We start from the raw sequence: 15,336 nt of genomic DNA, 5'->3' as shown, positions 1-15,336 counted from the left end.
GTCTGAGACTCTCCCAACTGCAAGGACATATTTATTAAGAGAAAGAGTGGGGGTAAGAGTAGACTGAATAGGAAGCCCTTGTGCTCTAGTCAAAACATATCAGGGGATGTTTTACGACCTTGTGTAGGATGAGACAAGGTAGGTTATTTATTACCGGTTGCATTCCAACATAATCATACAAGATTCAAGAGTTTTTTCAAGAGCAGCTCAACCTCCTTGAAGACACTGCCAGGACAATCGAGGGCACCTCCGACATCCATTTTTTCATTGATTTTCATAATATGTATTACTTGTGCCCTCTCTGCATCCATTACAACCTGGTGATCCTGAAAGGGGGATCCTTCCATCTGTGGTCCCTTTCTCAAGGTTTCTCATTTTCCCCTGCCAGGGGTTTTGAGTTTTTCCTTACCCTTTTGGGAGCTTAAGATCAGGGGATGCTTTGAGAATAATTGTCAATTTTTGTCTATGTGAAGCCCTTTGAGACTGTTTGTGATTTAGGGCTATACAAATAAACTTGACTTGACTTGACTTGACTTGACTTGACTTGACTTGACTTGACTTGAAACAAAGTTTGCAAAAGTGACAACTGCACAGTTGAGGTGGTTGAAGTATAAATACAAACCAGATTTGGTTGAAGTTGGGAAATTGTGTAAAATGTAAAATGTTGGGCCTTCTTCCGGACAGAGTCTATGTGGCCGGTCCATTTCAGGTCCTGAGAGATTGTGGTTCCCAGGAACTTGAAGGTGTTTGATGAGAGAATAGTATTACTGCGGATAGTGAGGGGTGAAAGTGGTGAAGGGCCTTGCCTGAAGTCCAGTGTCATCTCCACGGTCTTGAGCGGGTTCAGGTCCAGGTGGTTTTGGCTGCACCAGTGGACCAGCCGCTCCACCTCCTGTCTGTACGCAGTCTCATCACCGTTCTGGATCAGTCCGATGAGAGTGGTGTCGTCTGCATACTTCAGGAGCTTCACGGAAGAGTCACTTGCGGAGAAATCGTTGGTGTAGAGGGAGAAGAGTAGTGGGGAGAGGACGCATCCCTGAGGGGCTCCAGTGTTGGTGGTCAGGGTGTCAGATGTGATGCTCCCCAGCCTCACACGCTGTCTCCTGTTGGTCAGGAAGCTGGTGATCCACTGACAGGTGGAGGCAGGCACCGCGAGCTGGATAAGCTTCTGTTGGAGGATGTCAGGAGCGATGGTGTTGAACCTACATGAATTCTACATGAGAAGCTAAGAGAATTAGTCTCCTCTCTTCCCAAACTTTTATTGAGTGTTATTAAAAGGAAAGGTGATGTAACGATGTGGTAAACATGCCTTTTCCCAACTTCTACTGCACGTGTTGCAGCCAAGTTAATTATTATTTGAAAAATTAGATAAAGTTTATGAGTTTGAGCATTAAATATGTTGTCTTTGTAGTGTATTCAATTGAATATAGGTTGAAAAGGATTTCCAAATCATTGTATATTGTTTTTATTTACATTTTACACAATTTCCCAACTTCAACCGAATCCGGTTTGTATATTGCACGTAGAAGAATATCTTGTCCAAAGTGATCAGGCTTAGTGCATGTTTGAGTTGAGACTAGATATGGCTCTTGGAAAAAAGCTCTTTTTAAGTCTGTTTGTCCTTGTCCTGATGTTCCTGTAGTGCCTCTCCGAGGGCAACTGGTCAAACAGGACAAAGGAGGGATAGTGAATATAATGGTAGAAGGATGCTCAGGATGGAAGTTCCATCATGGAACCACCAGGCAGGAGGTCAAGATGAAGACCAAAGAGGAGATTTATGGATGGAATGAAAGAGGACATGAAGTTAGTTGGGGTTAGAGAAGAGGCTTCACAGGATAGGGTGAGATGGAAACAGATGGTTCGCTGTGGCGACCCCTGAGGGGAAAAGCTGAAAGGAAAAGAAGATTTGCTGTGGCTCAGATGAGTGATCATAAAATAATTATTTATTTTTGTGTTTTGTCCTCAAATACAAAATAAAAACAAAAGAACACTTGCTTTATTCATACTGCTAGTCACACAACTACCGATTTCAGTGTCAGCCACACCTGTTTCATATGAATCCCGATTAATCTAATGGTAGCCCAAAATAAAATCATGAATGAATCAGTTATTAGGGAAACGTGTGAAGAACTGCATATAGAAGTGTAAATAACTTTACGAGGCAGAACGCAAGTCAAAGCGGGCAAAAGCTTACGTCATATGCAGACATATGGGCGTGGTCGTGCCCATTGGCTCGCGTCATTAGCGGGAGTGTAGGCGTGGTCGAGCGCAAATGGGTTGCAATTAGGGTAGTCGCAGCCTGGAGGGACCAGGGTGTGAAGTATCTCATTTGCATTTAAAGAAACCGCACCAAAACGTCTAGCTCTGAACCGCTCCTCAAAACAGGGGTAACAGAGATGTGACGCTATGATGATGAGGAATTCAGACAAAAGCTTTGCTGTTCCCCTTTATATAGACAGCAACTGAATGCGTAAAATGTAAAAAGGAAAGAAGGAAAGGAAGATTCATAACCATGATAGGTCAGCTTTAACACACTTTTGAAGTCACAGTAAATGATCATTGCAGCATTGTTGTCAATACGGCTGCTCTGAGTTAACATCGCCTACTGTAAATGGTAATGTGCTGGCTACTTTAGCGCAGCCTTTTGCCATCTCTCTGAAACTAGGGTTTCTAAATGACAAACATTGTGCTCACCTTGCTTCACAGGTTTTGCTCAGAAATTGGAGTTACAGGGTCAGCAGCTGGTTGAGGATATGGCAATTGATGAATGAAAAAAAAAGGTTGCCAAAGCTTGCCAAAAACACATTGGTGGGGTGTGGGTTATGGAGTGCCTCTTCCCCTGAAAAGGCAACAGCTGGGGTGGGTTGGAAGTTGCCTGGAGGCTTGCAAGGCACACTTTTTCCAGACCATATGGGGGTGGTTAGGTTGAAGCTAACCCCATACCTTTTCTCTTCACATCTCAAACTTCTCATTCCCATCAAAAAAGGTCTAGCACAGACATGGACAAACTATGGCCCATGGGGCCGTTTAATTCGGCCCACCAAACCTGAATAAATCACTGACAGCAGTTTTTGCGTGAAATATGTTTTTAATGCTGTTAATAAATGCATTTGTTTTCAAATAGTTTTTTTGAATATCGATGCTTTACTATCTACTAAAAGTAAAAACCTTTTATGCAATGACCTTTGCATGTCATGTCTATTACTTCACACAAACACTACATCCATCTGCTCCTGGTTCGGCCCCCTGGTCAAAATTTAGAACCCAATTCGGCCCGCCAGTCAAGAAGTTTGCCCACCCCTGGTCTAGCATGTACAGATCCATTCCCAATAAGCCACCCAACAATCCCTACCATTCTTGTATATCCTTCTCAAATAAAACAGGAAGCTTCTGAGACACAGGAGTGCTTATTAATGGTTTAATAATCTTATATATCCCTTGTCCTGTCTGTGATTTATTTCTGTAACTACCACTTTGGACAATTTCAAAATTGTTTCTCATTACATTTTTATACTCAATGCTTGAAAATGAAAGACACTATCTTCATTGTGTTTGTTTGACTCACGAAGTACATTTTTGTCTTAAATTGAACTACTGCAAAATTACATAGTTTTAAGAAGACTGTGTTGAAAGTTGATTACAAAAGTCAAAGTCTCCTTTATTGTCAATTCCTCCGCATGTCAAGACACACAAAGATATCGAAATTACGTTTCTCACTATCCCAGGGTGACAAGACAGAGTTCACAACGCACATACAAGTAAACAACACAGGAAAAATAACACAAGAAGTCAACATCAATGAAAAATAAGCGTGATAGCACGCTAGCCGCTCCCGATGCACAGCAGAGTCCGGTAAGATGACAGTCAACCAGGCCACTGTGAACACGAGCACACAGCAGGCACGCACTGACCGGCTCGTGGATCCTATCAGGCGAACGCAACCCATCTTGTCGTCCCGCGAACGAACGTACGCCAGGAGAATGGAAGGCACGGCTGTTAGATAAATTGTATATATATGTTATCATGCGTTCCCTAATGAGTACTTATTAATAAAGTTATTGCACAGAATGCTTGCTGTTTCGCCTTGCAGACGTCCACCAGTCCACAACAAGTCAAACGATGCTGTCTGGAGCTTCCTGACCTTCTACACCTCTGGGAATCCAAGAAAGTTGTTGATAGCTCAATCTATTTTGTTGATGTCTGCACATGGCATTTTGTCTTTGCACTCTTTTCTCATGGTGTCTGTGACTTCTTGTTTCACATAGCATTTTGTCCTTGCACTCTTTTTATTTCTCATGGCATCCTGTCTGCGACTTCTTGTTTCACATAAAATCTCGTTTCTTCTCTCATGAGACAAAGCCCACGCTTCCCCCCACCTATCAGGGGCTAGTCTCACATTGTGGGTAGGGCATTCCAAATAAAAAGAGTGAGGAGTGTAAACAGATTTTGAGTGTAGTCGGATTGCTGTAAGTCTGTATGCACTCCTCGCGAGAAAAGACTCAATATTCTGCCTCACTGGTTTTGTCTACTGATCCTTTTGCTGATTTTGAACCTAACAACGGCTGGGCGAGCTGGGTTGGCCGCAAGCCTGGCCCGGCGTCTCCGCGCTGGCCCCTCTTCCGCTGCCTCGCAGACCCGCTGCCGACGCATCCCAACAATGCTCCAGGACGGAGCAGTCTGAGCTCACGACGCAGTCCAACCCGGGGAAGAAGAACAGGCCAGTCCGGCGTCGCTCCATGACGAAGCAGTCAGAGCGCCCTTAATCTCTCCGCACCAAAGTCCAGAACGCCATAAAACCCACTTCCGCCGATCTTGAGCAGAACATGCCTGCCGCACTAGTAGCACGACGTATCACACGAGACGAATACACACAAAACTGCCAATTGACAAACACTCAGTAAACACTCACAAAACACCAAACGGGACAGATAGTGGCCGCTGCGTGTGCACGCGCCGCCATCTTGAACCATTGAAAAGTGTTGAGCAGTAGCAGTGTTAGTAGTTTTACTGCAGTTCTCAATAGTGTGGTCATGCTTCACAGGAGCATTCATACGTTTCCTCAGGTCGTTTTGAATTCTAAGTGCCCTACAATCTAGGGCCTAGATGGTGTACAAAATGATGCCTGCAAATGTTTGATAATGCTGGATGTATGATGGAAGGCGTTTGGCTGGAGACAGGACAGATAAGTGTACATCTCCTGAATCCCTGTGGCCTTAACAAATTCAAGTTACTGATTAACTCCAAAAAAAGACACCATCTTTTCCACAAGAAAAAAAATAATTCTATAATTTTTGCTATTGTTTTTCCGTTGGGAATGAATGTAAAGCATTAATCCAAAAAGCTTCATCATCGTAACAGTCGTCAAAATTGTATAAATCTGCTCTCATAACGGTATACTAAAATTTGAACTGTATTGTGGCAAAAGTAAGAAGCTCATCTTTAATCTCTGACTGCTAGCAAGTGAGTCAAGACACAAGTTAACAAAGGAACAAAGACAATATTAGAACCTTTGCATAAACCCACCCCTCGTCCTCATCGGAAACCACATGTGGCTGACCTCCGGTGTACCTCGGTTAGGTACTGCCATGTGGGGGAGATGCACACCAATAACCGCCCCACTTGGGTGCCCAAGATGCTACGAACATGTATGCTTGTTTTTGTAAGGATTGACACCCACTTCATAGTACCCTATAAAGCAACTGGGAGAGGTTTACTATGTGTCCCTAGAACAAACACCAGACAAAGTGAAGCTCTCCTCCACCCGTACGCTGAGCATCGGCTCCCCACAGGGCTGTGTGTTGAGCCCCCTCCTCTTCTGCCTCTACACTCACGATTGCAAACCGGCTCACAGCCACAACCGGATTGTCAAGTTCGCCGACGATACCACTGTGGTCGGTCTCATCTCCAATGGCGATGAGGTAGCCTACAGAGAGGCGGTCCTGGAGCTGGTCGACTGGTGCTCAGAGAACAATCTCGCTCTGAACACCGAGAAGACCAACGACATCATCATAGACTTTAGAAGGCACAGCCCTGAGCCAACTCCCCTCTTCATCAACGGCGATCAGGTGGAGAGGGTCCACAGCACCAAGTACCTGGGCGTCCACATCTCTGACCGGATCTCCTGGTCAGAGAACATCACCACCATCGTCAAGAAGGCTCAGCAGCAGTTACACTTCCTGAGAGTCCTCAGGAGGTACAACACCGACCTGTTGCTGACCTTCTGCCGATCTTCCATTGAGAGTCTACTGACCTACTGCATCGTAGTATGGTTCGGCAGCTCCACCGCCGCTGACAGGGAGAAGCTGCAGAGAGTGGTGAAGGCAGCCCAGAGGATCATTGGCCGCCCTCTCCCCTCCCTTACGGACATCTACGCTACCCGCTGCCTCAGCAGGGCTAAGGCCATCTCAGCGGACAGCTCCCACCCTGGCTCCGCCCTGTTTGACCTGTTGCCCTCTGGAAGACGCTACAGGCAAATGAAGACCAGGACAAACAGACTCAAAAACAGTTTCTTTCCCCAAGCCATAGCCGCCCTCAACTCCAGCCGACACTGATGACACTTTCCTCCTGCACTACTACTGCACTTTGTCCGCACTACTGTTTCAGATTATTCATCTACTTTTCTATTAGTCGTTTACTTGACTATGTTACTTGTATCTACCTCATGCACTGGATGGAGGTCTCCAATTTCATTGTACTGTGTAGAATGACAATAAAGGTTTTCTGATTCTGATTCTGATTTAGTTAATATGCTTCTCACCCATGGAACAAACTTCCCAAATACATGAGGTCTGCTGAAGCCATCAGTTCATTTAAGTCAAACTCTGTTTTCTTCAGCATACCTGTGAATCCATTCTTTATTCTTGTTTTAATCCCCATTACAGTCAAACCTCGGTTTTCGAACGTCCGGGTTCCCGAACAAATCGGAATTCGAACGAAAAATTCGAGATATTTTTGCTTCGGTTGTCGAACAAAATTCGGAGGTCGAACCTCGTGAGATGAGCCGAAAGGACCCGAGAAAACCCGACCGAGCGGCCCGGATGCCGACTGACTCCGTTCGTTATTGCATTTTCATTACTTTGAGGATTGTATGAACCCCTAATCATGCCTCCAAAGAAAGCAAGTGGGAGCAGTAAAGCCATCCTAAAACACAAAGACGCTCTTAAAGCAATGCAACAGTGAGCGCCCGGCACGCTCCGGTTGCACCATCGGACCAAATTAAGCTCCCTGCGCACTGAGGTCCACAATAATGTGTTCAGCGCGGTGCAATTGCGCGGTCGGTGGCGCACTACAGTTGCGCGTTCGGCGGTGCCAAAAAAATGGCAAAATGGCCAAATGAAAAAATGCTTGAAAAAGGCATTTTTTTAAAGTCTTGGAACGGATTAAACATTTTTCCATTATTTGTAATGGGAAAAATAGATTCAGAATTTGACCGATTCACTTCTCGAACCGCCTTCTGGAACGGATTGTGGTTGAAAACCGAGGTTTGGCTTTATTTTAATCTCCATCCCTAATTTCCCTATCTTCCTCAAGTTTGATGTTTGGTTTGAATAATTTTAATCGTATCATGGAAAATTGACTTTTTTTGCTTTTAAAATCATTTTCTTGTGTATCTGGAGTATTCAGTAGTGTAGAAAAGTGTAATATATCACTCCCGGTGCTGCAGAGATACTGTTATGATCGTTTTGGGGGGCTATTTTTTACTCTGTTCAGATTTCTCCATTTCTGTGACGTTTTTTTATCTATTACATCACATCCGTTGGGGCGGGACTAACCAAACAAGGTAAGATTCAAGATTCAAGGATTTTTATTGGCCATGTTTAAGCATGCCAAATAACGAATTTGACTTAGGTACATCTCAGCCTCTGTTCAACATTTAGGTGACTAACAACACTCAGGACAAGTGCGAAAATTGACAAATATTCTCAAACATCCCCTGATCTCAAACTCCCAGGAGGGCAAGTAAAAACTCAAAACTCCTACTAGGGGAAATGAGAAACCTTGAGAAGAGAACACAGATGGGAGGATCCCTCTTCCAGGATGACCAGGCTGCAATGGATGCAGAGTGGACACATAGTACACATAATATAGACAATTCAAAGATAAAGTGCTGGGAGGAGGACGTTATTGCACAGCAATGTCTCTGAGACTCTAAGAGTGGTGTGAGTTCATCAGAGCGACAGCCTGGGGGAAGAAGCTGTCTCTGTGTCTGCTGGTTTTGGCGTACAGCGCTCTGTAACGCCGTCCGAAGGGGAGTAGTTCGAACAGACTGCAACTTGGGTAAGAAGGGTCTGTAGAGATGTTACTTGCACGTCTCCTGGTCCTGGACAGGTACAAGTCCTGGATAGATGGGAGGTTGGTTCAGATGATCTTTTCTGCAGTCTTGATTGTCCGTTGCAGTCTGTGCTTGTCTTGTTTGGTGGTCGGTCCAAACCAGACAGTGATGGAGGTGCAGAGGATAGACTGGATGATGGCAGTATAGAAGGTCTTCAGCAGCTCCTGTGGCAGGTTGAACTTCCTGAGCTGTCTCAGAAAGTACAGCCTCTGCTAGGCCTTTTTCCGGACAGAGTCTATGTGGCCGGTCCATTTCAGGTCCCGAGAGATTGTGGATCCCAGTAACTTGAAGGTGTTTGTGGAGAAAATAGTATTACTGTGGATAGTGAGGGGTGAAAGTGGTGAAGGGTCTCGCCTGTCCACTGTCATCTCCACGGTCTTGAGCGGTTTCAGCTCCAGGTAGTTTTGGCTTCCCCAGTGGATCAGCCGCTCCGCCTCCTGTCTGTACACAGTCTCGTCACCATTCCGGATCAGTCTGATGAGAGTAGTGTCATCCGCATACTTCAGGAGATTCACAGAAGAGTCGACTGAGGAGCAATTGTTAGTGTAGAGAGAGAAGAGTAGTGGGGAGAGGACGCACCCCTGGGAGGGCGCCAGTATTGGTGGTCCGGGTGTCGGATGTGATGGTCCCCAGCCTCACACACTGTCTCCTGTTATTCAGGAAGCTGACAGATGGAGGCAGGCACAGCGAGCTGGATGTGCTTCTGGTGGAGGATGTCAGGAGCAATGGTGATGAACGCTGAGCTGAAGTCCACAAACAGGATCCTGGCGTAGGTCCCTGCAGTGTCCAGGTGGTGCAGGATGTAGTGCAGTCCCATGTTGACCTCATCGTCCACTGACCTGTTTGCCTGGTAGGCAAACTGCAGGGGGTTGAGCAGGGGGCCCGTGATGTCCAACACTAGCCTCTCGAAAGATTTCATGACCACAGATGCCAGGGCGACAGGTCTATAGTCATTCAAACCTGTGATGGCGGGCTTCTTCGCCACCGGTACGATGATGGAACTCTCGAAGCACGAGGGCACCTCACACAGCTCCAGGGAACCGGTGAAGATCCGTGCAAAGGTGGATGCCAGTTGTTCAGCACAGATTTTCAGGCAGGAGGGGGACCGGGGCCTGGTGCCTTCCTGACCTTTTGTCTGCGGAACATCTGACACAGCTCCTCCTCGCGGATCTGAAGTGCAGCGCTGCTTCTGTAAGAGAGAGTAGGTAATAACGATGATGGAGGTGTGGACAGAAGGTGTTGCCAAACGGAAGTCCGAGTAATAAACATGGCGGTTCACAAATCCGCCATGTTTAAGACGAATCTGCATTGTTTATTACTCAGTGAGACTTTTGTAGTCCAAACAACACCGAAGTGGAGAAGTGGAGAGATCAAAACTTTCCGTTGTTGGATGCATCAATCCACACAAATCATTGCAAAACATCAGAACCTCAAAGAAGTGCCTGGTCTTCTCTTTTTTTTTAAGCAGTGTTCCCACGTGTTTTAGAAATCTTTTGTCAGTAGTATAGAGAAGGATTTGCCGAAAGATCTCATTTCATTGACGGTTCAGTTCCTTCAATCTTTGAAAACGCCGAACACAATAAAGCAGTAAGTTTGAGATGACACAAAAATAATAAACTGTATTTCACTTAATATTGTGTCTGCACTCGTTGCAGTGCTTCTCAAATAGTGGGGGGCGCTCTCTTGGGGGGGGGGGGGGGGGGCAGTGCGATACCAAGGGGGGCACGTGTGACACCAGGGAACATGCTTTTCTTTTGGCTGTACTAGATTAAAGGGTATTAGACATCCAAAAGGCCAAATAATTACATAATTTACACTAACATGATAATGTTAGTGCTTGTAACGTTACTAGGTGGCGTATTTATTTATTTATTTAGGTATTTACAGTGGGAAAGATTGAAGATTGACGCTGCATGCATGTTTGCCATTCATGTAAAGAGCCCACTAAAATGATTCCATTTTCACAGACAAGTTGGGTCAAATTTATTAATTGTACATTGCAGTGGGCTAATTTAGATGTACCAGAGAGTGCAATAGCACAATTTGCTGTTAAAACATTCAACTTAACAGTTAACAGCCCGATTCCAGATGTACTAGCTAATGTAGGTTACCACAGAGAATGCTACGTGCAATTTGCAAACACACGGAACATAGAGGCTGCCCGCAAGAGGAAGGAATAAATGACCGTAAAAGGTTCGTACCAAATTAGATTAGATTAGATTCAAATTTATTGTCAATGTACAGCACAAGTACAGCACAGTGAAAAGAACTTTAACACCCAACCAGAAGTGCAAAAAGCAGTAAAGTGCAGAGTAAAAAGTAATACTGAGCAGTAGGTACAGTTCAATCAGGTAAATATGAGGTGACTTATATGCGGGATAATATACATGAGGGACAAGTATGGATATCACTCGCTAAGTATTTACAATAAGGTGCAGTAGAACAAAGGGTAGGCGGTACTAGAATGCGAATTGTAAATATAGGGTTATAAATATGCAACATAGTCAGTATAACCAGATATGAACAGATATGTACAAGCGGAGTAAGAGTGATGAATGAATATATAGGATAGGAAAGCAGCAATTATATGCAGATATGGACAGTATATGCAGGTAATACAGGTGTTGTTGTGGTGGGGTTGTTGTGCTGCAGGGTTCAGAATGATAAGAGTTCAGGGGGGTGACAGGGGTGTTGTGCTGCAGAGTTCAGGGCGATGATGGCAGAGGGGAAAAAGTTTTTCCTCAGTCTACTCATCTTGACCCGAAGAGTCCGGTATCGCTTCCTAGAAGGAAGAAGAGTAAACAGTCTGTGGTTGGGATGATAGGAGTCTTTGATGATGCACTTTACTTTAAACATATGACACATGATTACTGTATTTTATTTTACTGGACTGGCCGTGAAATTTGCTCTGGTTTTTCCTCTTAAGGAAAAAGCTATGAATATGGGTGTGAGAGATGTGTATTAATTCTGTAACATGGACACAGCATCTTAATCCTGTAACAGGGGCACAGCATGTATGAGTCAAGGTCAGGTATAGTCTGGAATAGACAGGAATCAACAGAATGTTGATTTTGTGATGTGTAAAATGTGTAAAAGGGGTGTCCAGCTCAAACTTTGATCTTGAAAGATTACGATAGACCCCTCAGGCTACGTTAGATTAGATTAGGCCTAGAAGATATCTGTAGTGTCGTCCAAGGTTGAGCATCTGGGGAAACAGAAAAACAACCAATACATTTTGGAGCATTGCTACTACAATACATAAAGTTAGTCATCACATTATCTCTCTATCTAACACCCCCCCATCCCACTTTGTTTCCCTTTCAAATGTAGAAGACGCAGAGACACACGTAACTGAGGGAGAAAAATGACGAAGACAAGAGCACAGGGAACATACAGTATCAAAGAGGATACAAGCACTTCTGTGAAACACCTACCTTGTACAGACGTGTGTGTTTGGACTGTCTGAACACTGTTAATAATAAATGGTATTGTTGTTATTGTGTTACAAATATAAATGTTCTCTACCACTATGATACTCTCTTTGGTCTTGTTTAATGGTATTCCACTACCCACAACATGCTAGTGAAACACCCAACAAGAATGTGAAACAATTATTATTAGCATTGGGTTCGGCTTGTTTGACTAACATTTGTTAGATTACTATCTGAGAAAGACAGTAAGGCAAAACCAGGAGCGACTGTAGCTACTCTCTGTAACGTAAATTAGTCATGTGTAATCTCTGAAGCCAAAATTGACTGCATATAAACTGCTGATGACTCCTAACATCAATCACATTTTAGGGCTTTTCACTCTGCACATTCTTAGCCTCGAGGCTATCCTTAGCCATTTTCAATATAAATTTATATTAAATAAGAACTTACCAAGTGCGAACAATGTCCATTGTTGTCAATAGATCTGAGGCAATATTTACTTCCTAGTTCCTGAGTTGGAGGAATGCCATTGGGAGACATCAAGTCACGTGACGTTGTTACGAGTTTTGATTGGTTCTGCAGCAAGGACCCCTTTGCAGCAGTGTCTGTTGCGTTTCGCAATCAAACATTGATTTTCATAAAACGATGACCAAAAAACAGCTCCCAACAATCAGAAATGTGTTAATATAAAATCTATGTAAGTCATATTAAAATATCACATCCTCCCTACAACCAGATCAATCATTTCACTAACAAAAGTCTCTTGCGAGCTTCGGCCCGCCACCTATAGTTTGTTTTCAATAAAAACATGAACACGTTTGCGTCAGTCAATTTTCATTTTTAGAAAGGGTTTATTTTATTTTATTTCTCAAGTTCATTCACGTTCTGCCGTTGACACGAGGTGACCTCTTTTTCAGAAACCCAAATCTGGTCACCCTAAGTTGTCCTGCCTCGTTTGTGACAACAAAACGAAGCGCGAACCAGAGATGCTGCTGATTCTGCTGACACAAACGAAGTGGAGGAGTGGATACGTAGCAGGAGATTGAGATAAAGCCTGGTTGGAGCTGCTCTTACAGCTCTAAGCCCATCATCGGCAAAGATACAGATCGGCATGTTCCCATTGGTCTCCTACCGGCCAGTAGTGTGCTGTAAAGTCATATGGGCAGACAAAGCCCCGCGGTCCAAGTGACGCAGCAAAAAGCCGCGATGCACCGACTATATCCGCAATATTTGTTTTCATAAAAATCCCCGATGCACAGAGGCTGCAATATGTGAACCTCGAAGTGGCGAGGGATTACTGTATATGCAAAGCTCAATATTTTTTTTTCCCTTCTTTGCAGACCAGTTTTGTGTGGATCATTAATGTCGTCTGAGAAGCAACTTTGTCACTTTTGGGATTTTTTAAACCCCCACAGCTTAATCCCAGGGAAGTGAATCAATGATTTTATTAAACAATAAAAATGTGACGAAAAAATTAATAACTTGTTTTCCTTTTTGTTTATAGAATCTATAGAATCAACAGCTTTTATTTCTTGAATTCACATCGTGTGTAGCAGAAATTTTATTTCTTGTATAGAAGCAAAACTAAAGCAAAGCTGTATGGTCATTTTATTAATTAAAATGTATTAATTAAAATGTATTAATTAAAATGAACTAAAATGCATTACATCACTCCATTATTTGCTCTACATAGTTACAAGAAAAATAAAGCTGAACTATGTATTTTCAATTGAACTTTTAATTTAACTGTTTTCCTTTAGGGCGGCTCGGTGGGGCACTGGGTAGCACGTCCGCCTCACAGTTAGGAGGGTGCGGGTTCGATTCCACCTCCGGCCCTCCCTGTGTGGAGTTTGCATGTTCTCCCCGGGCCCGCGTGGGTTTTCTCCGGGCACTCCGGTTTCCTCCCACATTCCAAAAACATGCTTGGTAGGCCGATTGAAGACTCCAAATTGTCCCTAGGTGTGAGTGCGATTGGTTGTCTGTCTCTGTGTGCCCTGCGATTGGCTGGCAACCGGTTCAGGGTGTCCCCCGCCTACTGCCCGATGACGGCTGGGATAGGCTCCAGCACGCCCGCGACCCCCGTGGGGACTAAGCGGTTCAGAAAATGGATGGATGGATGGATGGATGTTTTCCTTTATTCGGTCAGTTAAATTAAGCAACATCTAACTGCGACAAAAGACAAAACACCCTAAAATATAAATTAAAATGTGCAAAACAAAATGGGTACAGCACCCAGATAATTTTGTATGGTAAAAACTGGCAATGACAAAAATTAAGTGCCTCTGCTTCAATGAGCCGATCCAGTTTCTTCTATAGCAGGGGTCCCAAACCCCGGTACCGGTCCGTGGGTCACTTGGTACCGGGCTGCCAAGCCACACAGAACAAAAAAAGTTTTTTTTTTTTTTTTTTATCCACGATCAATTAATTCAGGTCAAGACGCTCGTCCCGGTCATGTGACATGTTTCCCCAGTCGAGCCCGCAAAGCTAGCAAAAATGAGTAAGAATTTATTTTGAAAAATATAAAAAAATTGGTGATTCTCTCCCAATTACATCCGTAAGTGACATGTCACCTCAGTCGAGCCCTCGAAGCAAGCAAATATGAGCAAGAAACAGAGATGTTTGGAAAGCTTCTTTGGAAAGGGAAAAAAGCCCATTGAGGAGACGGAAGAAGAAGAGGCTATGACATCTAAGAAAAGGAAAGCTGCATTTAAAAGAACATTTCTGGAGTCCTACTTAAAATATGGATTTATCGCCACAGGTGACTCTGACGCGCCAAGCCCACTCTGCATAATATGTGGTGACAGGCTAGCTAACAAGTCAATGAAGCCTTCAAAACTGCTTCGGCACAATGGAGACCAAGTGTTAGGGTTTTCCAGGTTATATTTATCATAGGATTATGTTGGAATGCAACAGGTAATAAATACCTTACCTTGTCCTCTTTATCACAAGGTCGTAAAACATCCCCTGAGATGTTTAGACTAGAGGACAAGGGCTTTCTATTCAACCTACTCATACCCCCACTCTGTTTTTCTTAATAAATATCCTCTTGCAGGAAGGAGAGTTCAGACCTCCATTCGAACATCGCTGCACGCACAGCGACGAATGGACTCTCCACCTGCAGGTGTCAAAAAGGACTTACTTGTCTCCCGTGTGGTTCTTGCAATATAAATTGGAGTGAGCAAATCTCTAACATTTTGGTGCCGAAACCCGGGATCCCTCATACCCACTATCTGGCTGACGAAGGAGGACGTGCTGCATTGTCGACAAGCCAGCGTCCATTAAGAGGACCTGGAGGAGAAAGTCCTGGGAAGAGAATTATTCGCTGGGCCAGGATCTTAGGTCTGCCTTCGTCTGACAGAGGTGGATTGACGGGACCCGGCAGTGCAACGAACCAGGGGACAAGTAAGTTAAAGGCCTGAAGTTGTGTAATTGTGTTGTTGTTTGTGAAACGCGTAAAAAGGTAGAAGTGCACAGGAAAAAGTAAGTTTTGTGGAAGGAGGGGGTGTTGTAGAGTCCCCCTCTGGATGAGGTGTCTCTTTTGGAGCAGTGGTTCTCAAACTGTTTTAAAATCTC

At 44.2% G+C, this 15,336-nt stretch overlaps 1 long non-coding RNA gene across 2 annotated transcripts; it reads right to left on the bottom strand.

Moving 5' to 3' along the window:
- Positions 1 to 10,542: 10,542 nt before the first annotated feature.
- LOC125972312 (uncharacterized) lies at positions 10,543 to 12,261 on the bottom strand. 2 transcript variants are annotated; one of them, XR_007482756.1, is made up of 3 exons: positions 12,214 to 12,261; positions 11,767 to 11,801; positions 10,543 to 11,537 (listed from the first exon to the last, which is right to left on the bottom strand). It is a non-coding gene; the product is annotated as an uncharacterized lncRNA (long non-coding RNA). The 2 variants fall into 2 exon arrangements; XR_007482755.1 differs by having other exon boundaries at positions 10,543 to 11,801; positions 12,214 to 12,257.
- Positions 12,262 to 15,336: the final 3,075 nt, after the last annotated feature.

The sequence above is a fragment of the Syngnathus scovelli genome, chromosome 7, assembly GCF_024217435.2.
Source record: "Syngnathus scovelli strain Florida chromosome 7, RoL_Ssco_1.2, whole genome shotgun sequence".
Lineage (NCBI taxonomy): Eukaryota > Metazoa > Chordata > Actinopteri > Syngnathiformes > Syngnathidae > Syngnathus > Syngnathus scovelli.
Note: the sequence above shows the minus strand (reverse complement) of the source record. Positions and strands in the feature narration are given on the sequence as shown.